The sequence below is a fragment of the Caretta caretta genome, chromosome 1 (assembly GCF_965140235.1).
Source record: "Caretta caretta isolate rCarCar2 chromosome 1, rCarCar1.hap1, whole genome shotgun sequence".
NCBI lineage: Eukaryota > Metazoa > Chordata > Testudines > Cheloniidae > Caretta > Caretta caretta.
In genome coordinates, this window is record NC_134206.1 from 106,430,422 (window position 1) to 106,442,855 (window position 12,434).

Genomic DNA, 12,434 nt, shown 5'->3' on the forward strand with positions numbered 1-12,434 from the left:
GGAGGAAATTGCTCGGTTGCATGAAACTATGAGTATAGGGCAATGGACTGAATGCTGGCACCATTTTCCACAGGTGTTGGTGATTTTAGCTGATATCTCTCTCCTGAGCATATCAAAGGTATAGAAAGCACAACTGCTGCTGGCATCCTGAAGTTACTAGGGCCCTTTTGCTGCTAGCCTGTTTACTGCAATGATGCCTGCTAAAGTTTTCGCTGACTGGTGTAGATAGGATAGTGCCCTACTGCAGAGGAAGAAAAAAGGCTGCTATTCCCTAGAAAACTTTGGGAGAGGAATGCGGAGTATCTCCGTGAAATTTTCATCAAGTTTTCTCGGGATGATGCAAGGGAGATCCCTGTGTACATAAACTGCTCTGCATCCCCCACCCCCTTGTCTAATTCTCCAGGGGAATGAAAAGTGGATAACAGCGCTACCTCTCTGTTGTACCACTATCTCTTCTAGTACAAGTAAATTAATGAAAAGTTGATAGTTGTGTCCTGGTAAGTTGGGGGCGCCATCACTGTAATGGTACACTCTTACCCGAGGTTTCTTCCCCTGCATCAGGCTCACCTGTGTTTGACTGCCAGGACTGACTGGACTGTGGTGGAGTCTCAAAGAAGTCTTTGCTCACAGCATAGCTGGACTCCCTGGTTACATATCCCCCGTCCTTCTCTTTGTCCTCCTTAACCTTGCTGTTCATCCTAGGGGACTGTGACTTGGGCCTGTTGGAGATATCCACAGTGGTCTATGGGGTGACAGTGGGGTTTCTGCCAGGTCTGGCATACAGCTCTTTGGAAAAGCAGCAAGTCTATGGCTTGGCACTGCATTGACTGTTTGCCTTCTTGACCTTCTGATATGTCCACTGCAGTTCCTTCACTTTTATGCAGCACTGCTACTGGTCCCCATTGTACTCCTTCTCCTGCATCCCCTGTGCAATCTGCTCATAGATGTCCATGTTTCTACAGTTGGTCCGTAGCTGTGCTTGCACAGTCTCTCCTCCCCACAGCAGAGGAGGTCCAATATCCCCTGTCTACTCCAAGCCCGAGTACATCTGGAGCATGTAGCCAACATGGTCAACTAGGCAACTGCCCACAACAATGGATAGCTTCTAAGTGTGCTTCCCAAGCTGGACAATCAGGAGAAAGCATTTTGAACAGTCTTAGGGATTTAAAGAGGAGGGGGTCCTTTCAGTCTCCATGACGCCTGGGAAGTGGAGTTCACAATTATGTCGGCAGCGATCCCTTGATTCGAGGATGATCTCTACCACAGATTTACATATAGATCCTGAGATGACTCAGGAGTCCGATTCTGGAACCACAGATCTGCCCGAAGTAGGTACAGACATTTCCTGGCAGGTCAACTGCCTGCTGAGAGAACATTCTTTCTTTTTCCCTTCCTTCTCTCTCTCTTTTCAACTTCCAGGGCAAGGAGCTTCTCCTCAAAGCTGGCCATTGCCTGATGGAGGATGTGGGGCCATTGAGGTCAGTTGGTGGCTTGCTCCTACCAGCTTGTGACGTCCACATTCTTGATATACGCTTGCAGGGTGTCCTTGTAGAATTTCCTCTGACCACCATAGGATCTCTGACCATAGGTGAGCTGAGAGTAGAGGGCTTGTTTTGGGAGGCAAGAATCTGGCATCCGCACACAATGTTGGTGCATAAGGACCATTGCTTCAATGCTGGTGACACTGGCTTCAGTGAGATGCTGGCGTTAGTGCGACAGTCTTCCCACTTGATGTGAATGATCTTCCAGAGGCATCGTTGGTGGTACCTCTCCAGACTCTTGAGGTCACAATTATGATTGAAATGGTCAGTGTCAGGCATAGCTGCTGAAGGACTGTAACATAAGTAATGCAGTGTCTACACTTGTGATGTGTTGACTTCAGTACATCGGCCATGGCACGATGCCACTTGGGGAGGTAGTGTTATTGTATCTCTGTAACAGGTTACATTCATTGGTGGGAGACAAATTTAAGTGTAGACACATATATAACTAGGTTGACACAAGGGGACTTATGTCAAGCTAACATTGTCGTGTATATCAGGCCTGAGTGTTACTGCTTGCTCCTTTCAGAGCTGAGTGTTAACTCTGAGTGCATGTGACTTCCTCTGCCACTCTGATTGCTGAATTGAGTGATGTGTGTTTTTACCTGCTCTGCCACATTAACTGTAGAACTGAATGTTCTTAATTAGGCTTTCTTTTCTTTTTCTCTCTCAAGTGGTTACATAAGTGTTAACAGATATTTTATCAATTGCTTTAGCTGACTGTTGCTAGTTTGAATGCAACACTACAGCTTGGCTTTGGCAGGAAATCTCTCACTGCAACTGTCATAGGATGGTTATAAATAGTTAAGTGTGGAGCTGAATAAGATGGAGGAAGAAGGATCAGCCTGAAGGAAGGTCCAGACAGTGAATCCATCTCAGACCACTGAGCTCCCCAGGCACTGTAAGGTAAGACTTGCACTAACTGTAATAGGAAATGACTGTTTGATTGCCCTTTGCTATTAAACAAAGGTTTGAAAGAAGACTTAGATTCTGTGTAGCCAGTCCACACCACCACCAAAGATTAAGACCCTGGGAGAATCCTGGGTGAGTTGGTAAGAGTCACTCTTAGCAAGAACATTGCCTGGAAAGTAAAGTTAAGTAGATGCATTGGGAAAAAAGAGGACCATGCATGTGATTTTGAGCATCACATCAAGTGTATACCAAGAATGCATGTAATGTGTTGACAACCCATTTGTGTATGGTGGACCGAAGATCATTAATATCATGACAAAAGCAGTCTTCAGTGCTGAGATAGTTAAAGATGTCAATTGAATGGATACTTTGGGTCTTGACTTGACTTCAAACCCCAAGGAATTATTCGATGCTACGTCAATCTATAGGTTCCAACCAAGAAAAAACAGGCTAAAGTTGTGCTCAAATGCAAAAAAGAAAGGCAGAGTGAAGGTGGCAGGGACTATTATGGTCCTAACCAGAGACAAGTCATTGTCTGCTCATCTCCTGGTCATGTCCAGATCTCAGCATGATGTTGATATGAGAGCATGGTAAAGTGCAAGTTCTCCAGGGTATTGTGACGGATGTTTGAAAACAATGAAAAAGTGCATATGTGCCAGGCAAAAAGCAAGCACACCTTGCACGGTCTTCCTAAGTCAGCACCTACGGACAACATGACTGGTACCATATGCCAGCAGAGTCCTTTTGACATATCAGTCATAGATAGTATGTCTGAGATACAAGTTCTTCACAAACCAGAAACTTAACACCTGCAAAGATCTGGCTGAATACTTCAGTATGAGGCTATAGAGAAAATACTTGACCTATGACAAAGTCCACCTTGAGTGTTTGACATGTATGTAGAGGAATCGATTAAAAATATCCAGAAAGCAGAGACTCCATGTATTGCACCTGTCCAATACAAAATCATTGACTCCATGAACATCTCCAATGTCATAATGGAGAAGCCTCTGTCTGATATTTGCATGAAGGATGAGTTAACTATGTACCTTGCAGGAAAATTCTCCAGCATTTGAAGAATTGCTCAAAGAATGTCATCGTTTCATGGTGTAATGAAGCTGCTGCTTCACATTGTCAGTGAAGTTTCCTTGTAGTTCCCATAAGGATATGAAACTAAAATTATGTTGTAAGTCATCAATTCCACAGAGATAAGTGCTACTAAGTGCTGGATTTTTTCACAAAGACATAGATGTTCTAGTGCTTTCTGTGAGACACTAGACAAGGCTTCTAAAAGATTCTGGTTTTGTGGCTGCTGCTGGGGAACAGAATTGTTGTATATCCCTCAGTTATCACTCAGACCAGTAAAAGTCACTGCACTTCCACGTCTTTGCAGAATGCAATACAACTGGAATGCTGGCTGGAAAGACCAAATGATTTTATTGGCAGGCATTTGATTCAGCCTCTGAAGACTCTATCCTCCCTCTGAAGGTCTCAGAATGGCTGAGACAGTCATTGATGAGGTCATAAATGTACTGGAGTTGTTCATATGCCAAGTTTACCATGTGAAGACTAACATTACAACACTCGCAGAGCTGCATTAGTGGATGTTTTCCAAGAAGTAGCCTAGCAGAGGAAAAACTGCCACCAACAAGAGATGAATTTATACCTGCCATCAAGAGGGTAAATCATCAAGCAAAAGAATGGCTCTGGGATTATCAAGTGCATCCAAAACTACCCTCCTGTTGGCATGGATGGGTCTTGGAGGATGGACTGATCATACCAGTTATCCCTGAAATACAATGAGCTCCTGAATCAATCCTTCAGCTAATCAAAGCTTGTGTGCAAAGACCAGATGCTCACCACACTGCAAATGTTTGGCCAGCAGCCTGCCAGGTATGGAGACGTGTGAGTACGGCGCAGACAAGGATCAGTGTGACATGTCTAGTGGTGGTGCCCTAGGTGGAGATGACACAGATGATGACTTTTACGAATAAATGTTTTCAGTTCTACATGTCAAAGCTAACATCTCTAGGATTACCAAAGATCAACATCTTTTTTTATGTAGCCAATGCATCCCCATGCTATAGTATAATAAAACTAACGTTCATTTTTAAATGTTTTATTGAATATATATTGACAAAATTCTTCTAGTTTTCTTATATTTGGTAACAGTGTGTTCATGGGAAAAGGGCTTTTGACTGATACCCAACTTGACCTATTTCTGACAACATGGTATTATCAAAATTTCCACGAACTGGAGAGCATGGAGTTGGGGTCTGGGGACGGAGGGGTCAGTTAGTCTCCATTGTCACACCACAGAGGGTGATGCCATTGAAATTATGATTCTGTAGATTTTTATTACTCAAATGACACCTCCCTGGCCCTTCTATCACTAACTTGCCCATGGAATTAGATTTTACTACATTATGTTCCTTGACTATGAAGACCTGGCCTGTGCTATTCATGCCTTCATGACTTCTCAGCTGGACTACAACACAGAATACCCGGGCATGAAACCTTCAGCATTTAGGAAACTCCAACTAATACAAAATGCTGAATCACATCTTCTCAGCCATACAGGCTACTGTGATCACATCACACCTGTCCTCCGCTCTCTACATGGGTGTAGGACTTAAATCAATTTCAAGGTCTGCTTATCTTCAAGTGTTCCATGGCCCAGGCCCTGAATACTTAAAAACAGTTTAAAATTCCAGGACAAAGATTGTGGTCAACAACATGGCTCCTCTGGTACAATGGAACTCTCCACAGTAAGAAGAAAGCTCATCTGTATCTGGGTGGTCCAAGATTGTGAAATGAACTTCCCCAGGAATTAAGGACTATCACAAACCTCACCACCTTCCACTCCAAGTGCAAAGTGCACTTCTTTGACCTTGCCTTCTCTAATATTCGCACATGGAAGTGGGTATATTTAACCAGACAAAAACAACAACAACAACAAAACCAAAACACTGCAACTACTACCAAAAGAAGACACTCCACGCCACACACTTCGCTCTCTCCCCAGAGGTAGAAGAAACACATGACAGATGTGTAGTCACACTGCTTAATATACTATTGGAAGGAGCTCAGAGACTATGTTGATGAGCTCAGTATAAAAACCGATGTAGAATAGAATAGGAAAAAAATGTTGAATAGCATTGGGCATAGCACCTAAAATCCCACCAGAAACATCCCATTCAGTGACTCCTCATAGATAGTTACTTTTTGAGAGCTGCTAGCCAGTTCTTAATCTATTTAACATGTGCTCTACTGATATTGTATAGTGCCAGTTTTTTAATTAGAATGTCATGTAGTACTAAGTACTTACAAAAGTCTAAGAATATTACATCTACACAGCTATTTTTATCAAACTGGCAAATTCATCAAAGAATGAAATCAGGTTTATTTGACAAGAACTTATTTTCCATAAAATCATATTGACTGGAATTAATTATATGCCTGTCCTTTAATTCTTTATCAATTAAATCTCATATGAGCTTTTGCATTATTTTGTAATAATGGATGTCAGACTAACTGGCCTTTCATTATCTGGGTCATCCCAGTTGCTCTTTTTGAATAATAGCACATTAGCCTCTTTGTCTTCTGGAATTTCCTGGGCATTCCAAAATGTATTAAAAATTTTAATATCAGTGGTCCCAAGATCTCCTCAGCCAACGCGTTTAGGACTTTTGGGTGCAAGATATACAGCCTGCTGATTTACAAATGATTATCCCTTGTAGATGTTGTGGAACATCCTCCTAAGTTACTAATGGACGGGAAAGTACTTCATCATCTTTATGTGATACAATCCTGCTTATTTCTAAATATGAAACAGAAATATTTATTGAACACTTCTGCCTTTTCTGTATCAGTATTACCAATTTTACCATCTCCAGCTAGTAATAGGCCTAAGCCATTTCTAGGATTTCTTTTGTTCTTAATGTACTGACAAAACACCTTCTTGTTATTAAATCTGCCAGCTTTCCTAAACAATCAATATAAATTAGAAATTATGAAGGGCAGAAAATTGATATCTATTTGCCCCTTTGTCCATTTGTTATATATTGTTTTTATATTATTTCTAATGGCTTCATTTACTTTTCCACTGCACCAGGATGGAAAGTTTTAGCTAAAGTTGTTCTCTTTCTTGATTCTGGAGTCTTAGCTTTTTGGCCATCTAATATACTCGTTTGGAAAGAGCTCCCAATTTTCATTCATTCTAATTTTTTCCTCCCAATCAATTTCACTCATAATTTTCCTTATATTAGGAAAAGTAACACTCGTGAAGCACCAAGCATATATATTTATGTTTGGTACTCTCCTCTTTTTGCCTATATTGAATGTAATAACACATATGTAGTCATATCATAACTGATCCTTAAGAAACTACCAACTTCCACTCCACTAATTAATTCATCTTTATCTGTCATAATGAGGTCCAAAACAGAGTTATCTTGTATTAGGTGAAATACTTTTCATGCCAGAAATTCATCATCTATAATTTTGAGAAACTCTAATGATGTTTTACTTCAGACTGCTTGAGACCTCTATCCTGTGTCTCCCAAACTGAAGGGCCCCCATAACACAGTTTTTCTTTCCACACATTACAGAGAGGTGCTTAAGGAGTAACTCACTCTGTTCTCTGGTTTTGATTTCGTTGTCTGTAGTAGACCTCCACCAGTACCTTCTCCTGAGCTTCTTCCACATTAACCCCTATGCATTCCAGAATCTACTCTTCTGAGTTATCAAAACTCTAAAATAGGTAATGGAGTTTTTCTTTACTGTAAAGTGTCCATCCACCTCTTTTCAAATTCTATTCTTCTTGAACAAGTCATAACCAGAGATTTTAATATTTTAATAATGCAAATCATCCTACCAAATTTCAGTCATGCCAAATTATATAACATTTCTTCCAATCAATAAGAATTTTCAGTTCTCTCACATATTACCTAAACTCAGCATTGGTATATAAGCAGCTGAAAATATTCTTCTTTTCACATTCTGTTTCAGATTTATTCAATTTTTATGTCTGATTTTGTAAGCAAGTAGTTATTAAATGAGGTGAAACTTGAGGGTACACCAGACAAATCAGACTGCTGAAAGGGGTATAGTAGTCTGGAAAGGTTAAGAGCCACTGGTGTAACTCACTGGCAAACCTACTTTGTTTTCCTCCATCAGCTGGTCCACATGCAGGCTAAGTCTACTGGCTCAATTGGGAGAGGTTTGTCCTGTGGATGTGAGGTTAAAGGCCCTGCTGATGACACTAGTGGGTATCAGTATGATTGCACAAAATGGAATGACTTTTTCAGTTTTCATTTTTTAAAATAAATGAATGAATAAAACAGATATGAAATTACATATGAAAAAAAACAACCCTGACATTAAAAGAACATTATTATGGTTACAAAATGAAGGACTCAAAAGTTAGGAAATGCCAGAATTAAAATTGCATGGTCAGTCTTTAATCACATGATAATGCATTACTTTTTCCATAAGACCCCTGCCTAAGGCAATGCCCAGGATGGGCAATACTGAAATTGCTCAGCTTAGGAAATCTCTCGAGAACACAATCCATGGAAGTGTGCCTATTGGGGTATGAATTTATAGACATTTCAGGAAATTAGTTAACAAGATCAGAAATCAAATCCAGGTCTCCTGCATAACACTAATGCACTGTGCCACTAGGCACGACATCAAATATATAAATAAATAAGAGAATTCCAAAATAAAATACATTAAAAACTGCAGTTGACATCACAAAGAAGTAACAGACGTGGAACACCAGATACTCTCTGGTGGTAACTGGTCCAACACCTGCTTAGCTGTTATAATCAGATAAGATGAGATCTGTTCAAAGCTAAAAGGCCATCTGTTGTCTGTCCCTTCATTTTAAATTTACCATGACTCCCCTGATTAATTATTCCCAGGATGCACTTATAAATCTGTAATAGTAATTGCGTTTATTATATGCTATTAACTTTAAAATGTTAAGCTATTGTGCAGGTGACATAGGTAGGTAGGTATTCAGAGATTTTTGTTGTAGGAAAAGGCTATTGTTGGGAAGTGAATAAAAGATCCAAACAATTTAGAGAGTGGATTTATAAATGTTCAATTTATTGCTACAGTGCCAATTTCTGTACTGCATGAAGCCTCACTTACCTCTCTCCCTTAGCAGAATAAAAGCAATAGTGAATATAAAACAAACGTACATATGATTATTCAGAACATTACAACCTACTGCCCACTTCTATAGTCAATTTAGATGAGCCATTTTAATAAGCCATTTTTTTAAAGGGCAAGCCCAAGGTTCACACAGGAAAAAAAATCATAAGCAAAAGCAATCTGCAGCTGTACAGACAATAACCACAGGTGTGAATGAAAATGGTAGTGGGTGCTATGACAGTAACTAGTGCTTCAAGTGTGCAATGGTGTATCTGCACATACAAATATAGGCCCTGATCCTGCAACTGGTTCGGCAACAGAGGATCCCTGAAACTGTGTGCTGCTCCATTGGAGGCAATGGGATTCTTCATTGGTGCAGGGGTCTATTGGCATAGATCTAGTTGCAGGACTTGGACCACAGATGTGCCATTGTTGACAATATTTCCCCCCTGTAAGCCCCAAATCTCCTTTACTATAAATTTGGATGAAAATATCAATAACTTTGTCATTTCAAAATCAAATTCTTTCATTTATAGGACAGCAGTCTTCATGCAGTAATACCAGTTCTGAAGTTTCAGTTAAACTATATTGGAATTATGATAGCTGAGAACACAAATGCTTCAGAAAAAATTCTTAAGTAGTGAGATTTTCATTTTTTACCTTCCTGGGGATATCCCCCAAATGGATACATTTATTTTGATGAAAGTTCTGAAAAGGCTCATTTCTGGGATCAGACTAAGCAGACAAAATGTTAACAAATTTTAATAAAAAAAGATGAAAATAGAATCAAATTAAGCAAAGGAGTTCATGGTTTAAAGAACAGCCCTAGAGTGGGTAAGGGTGGGGTGACTTTGGCTCTATTCAGGAAAGAGTTCCTATTCAGAAAAGCATTAAGTGCTTTCCTGAGTACAGACAGACTTAAGCATGTACTTAGTATGCTACTGACTCAGTCACAATTCTTCCTGTATTTCTAATGGAATCCAGCAGCTCTGCCACCACTGGAAACAGATGCAAAGTGTGGATTCTCCTGAACCCAGACAAGTCTTCTGGCTGGTGAACATAAGAACATCCAAACTGGGTCAGACCAAAGGTCCATCTAGCCCAGCATCCTGTCTTCCCACAGTGGCCAATGCCAGGTGCCCCAGAGGGAATGAACAGAACAGGTAATCATCAAATGATCCACCCCCTGTAGCTCATTCCCAGCGTCTGGCAAACAGAGGCTAGAGACACCATCCCTACCCATCCTGGCTAACAGCCATTAAGAACATAACATAAGAATATAAGAACGGCCATACTGGGTGAGATCAAAGGTCCATCCAGCCCAGTATCCTGTCTACTGACAATGGCCAATGCCAGGTGCCCCAGAGGGAGTGAACCTAACAGGTAATGATCAAGTGATCTCTCTCCTGCCATCCATCTCCACCCTCTGACAAACAGAGGCTAGGGACACCATTCCTTACCCATCCTGGCTAATAGCCATTAATGGACTTAACCTCCATGAATTTATCCAGTTCTCTTTTAAACCCTGCTATAGTCCTAGCCTTCACAACCTCCTCAGGCAAGGATTTCCACAGGTGGACTGTGCGCTGAATGAAGAAGAACTTCCTTTTATTTGTTTTAAACCTGCTGCCCATTAATTTAATTGCCATTAATGGACCCATCCTCCATGAACTCATCTAGTTCTGTATTGAACCCTGTTAGAAAGGGAGACAGAGCTAAGGCTTTCCCCTCCACTTCCCACTCTCATTTGAGAAGTGAGCACAGTTGAAGTTGCCAGCAGTTTTGCTTTTCATGTTGCAGTTGGCTCCTATGTACCCTTGCAGGACCAATCACAATCTTGCCTGCAGTATGGAAGTGCCTTCTCAATCTTACTGATGCTGTTGCTGATGTGACTCTGTAATATTATAAGTGATATGGGGATTGGGTTTAGCTGCCTGCCATTATTTTGCACCCGATTATACAGATTGACTTCAGTGGGCTTTGGATCATCCCCTAATTTAATAAAATGGATTGACTAGAATCTGATGATCAGAAATGCTTTGGGTTGTGAGATCCACATTTTGTTTGTTGGTCACTGGGAGTCTTTGCATTGACTTCAGTGGGCTTTGGATGAGGCTTTTAGGTGACATTTTCAAAAGCAGCTATGCGAGTGAAGAACCAAACTCCCAGTCAGAGTGAAAGGCTACACTGCAAGGTAAGGGGGTGATTCCCTAGCTCACACACACAGCTCTGCAGCAGCTCAGGGGGAACCAGTGGCAGCATAAACAGAAGTGCAGCTGCCGCAGCAGAGGCCGTGGGGTCCGGCTCAGTTGTGCCGAGTACAAACCGGTGGGTCGGCACTCGGCATGGATAAGCCATGTGGCTGTTGCCAGTGTTTGTACTACCCTGGCTATGAAACTATTTATTCTCGTGCTAGCTCTTATTGAGCTCTGCATGTACGCGTCTGCAAGCTGGGCAATCATAACCCCCGCTCACCGAGTAGACGTAGCCACAGTCAGTTAAAAATCCCATCTTTAGTGCTTAGTAATACAAGCCCATGCACAAAGGAGCAGGATTCATTACTCCCCCCATTAATGGATCTCTGCTCCATTTATTCGCCTCTTAAGAAATCTCTTTTTACATCTATATTGGCAGAAGCAGCGGCAAAACACAACTCAGAAAACAACAGCGGCCAGCTCAGCAGGGGGCAAGTCCATTTGAAGTGTTTAATTTTACATATTACTCAGTGAGTGTGTGGTTTCAGCTGAAAGCCTTCTTCAGGCACTTGACATGCATTCATACCCAAACTGTTCTCATTAACTTAGATGGTATGTGCGGGACAGATGTACCAACATCTTTAATGAAGTGTTTTATATTCTAATTTACTCTCAGCAGAATAAATGAAGTTGTTTTGAAGCAATCTAACTTAAAGCTCACCATTTTAATAACTTATTATGTACATTAGCCAATACTACGGAGTCCATGTTTACCAAGCTACCACGCTACAGCATCTGAGTTACTACAGTATTTCCTACATACAGCTTGCCAGCTAGTTTCCAGAAATGTATTTCTGTAGGTCTGATTAGTATTACGTGATCTCCTCGCCTCCTTATTGGTTGGGTTAGCACAAGCAGGCAGAGTCCCTGGAATGATGACAACAGGCATGAGCTCAGTAAACAGAACACGAATTTATTACAAAAAGAGGGTACAAGGCAGCTCCCCTCTGGTGCTACTGACCAAAAATAATTTTGCTTTCTCTCCAAGGCAGAGGCACCTTGCCCTACCTCCCAAACTTCCTTTCTGAGTTACTTCCTGAAATAGGTCTTTCCCATGTGGGAGAAGCTCAGCTCTTTAGGAGCTGAATGCAGATGTGCCACACACACAGACCCAGCCATCACACTAACAATATTAGATTACAGATAGTGCGTATCAATGTCAATGGCTTTTTGTGTTCTGATGCCTTTAAATAATAGTTATCAATATATTTAAGTACTATAGAACACCTTTCTTCAATTAGTATATAAAGCTACTAACCTGTCTATAATTAGCCACTGGAGTCAGTGGATGCATCTGACCACTGCTTTTTGTAATCCAAACCCATGCCATATGATTGAAATAAAAAACAGTCTTCTACCAACACTTCTGCATGATACCTTCAAAACTCCCCTTCAAGCTCCAATTTTGTGGTAACCATCCAACTCATAATGGCTGGGCTGGTGACCAGCAATGATTGCCAAAATCAACAATATCTCGTGTTTGTTTATATTCTGAAAAAACAAAGCAAACAAGGAAAAACAAAAACCAAACCGGAAACCTGAAAGTTGTGCTCATAATCAATCT

The 12,434-nt window shown here is 41.0% G+C and overlaps 1 protein-coding gene across 2 annotated transcripts in view; it reads right to left on the reverse strand.

Moving 5' to 3' along the window:
• Positions 1-12,434, reverse strand: part of NALF1 (NALCN channel auxiliary factor 1) — a 779,391-nt gene that overhangs the window by 100,198 nt on the left and 666,759 nt on the right. The window lies entirely within an intron of this gene.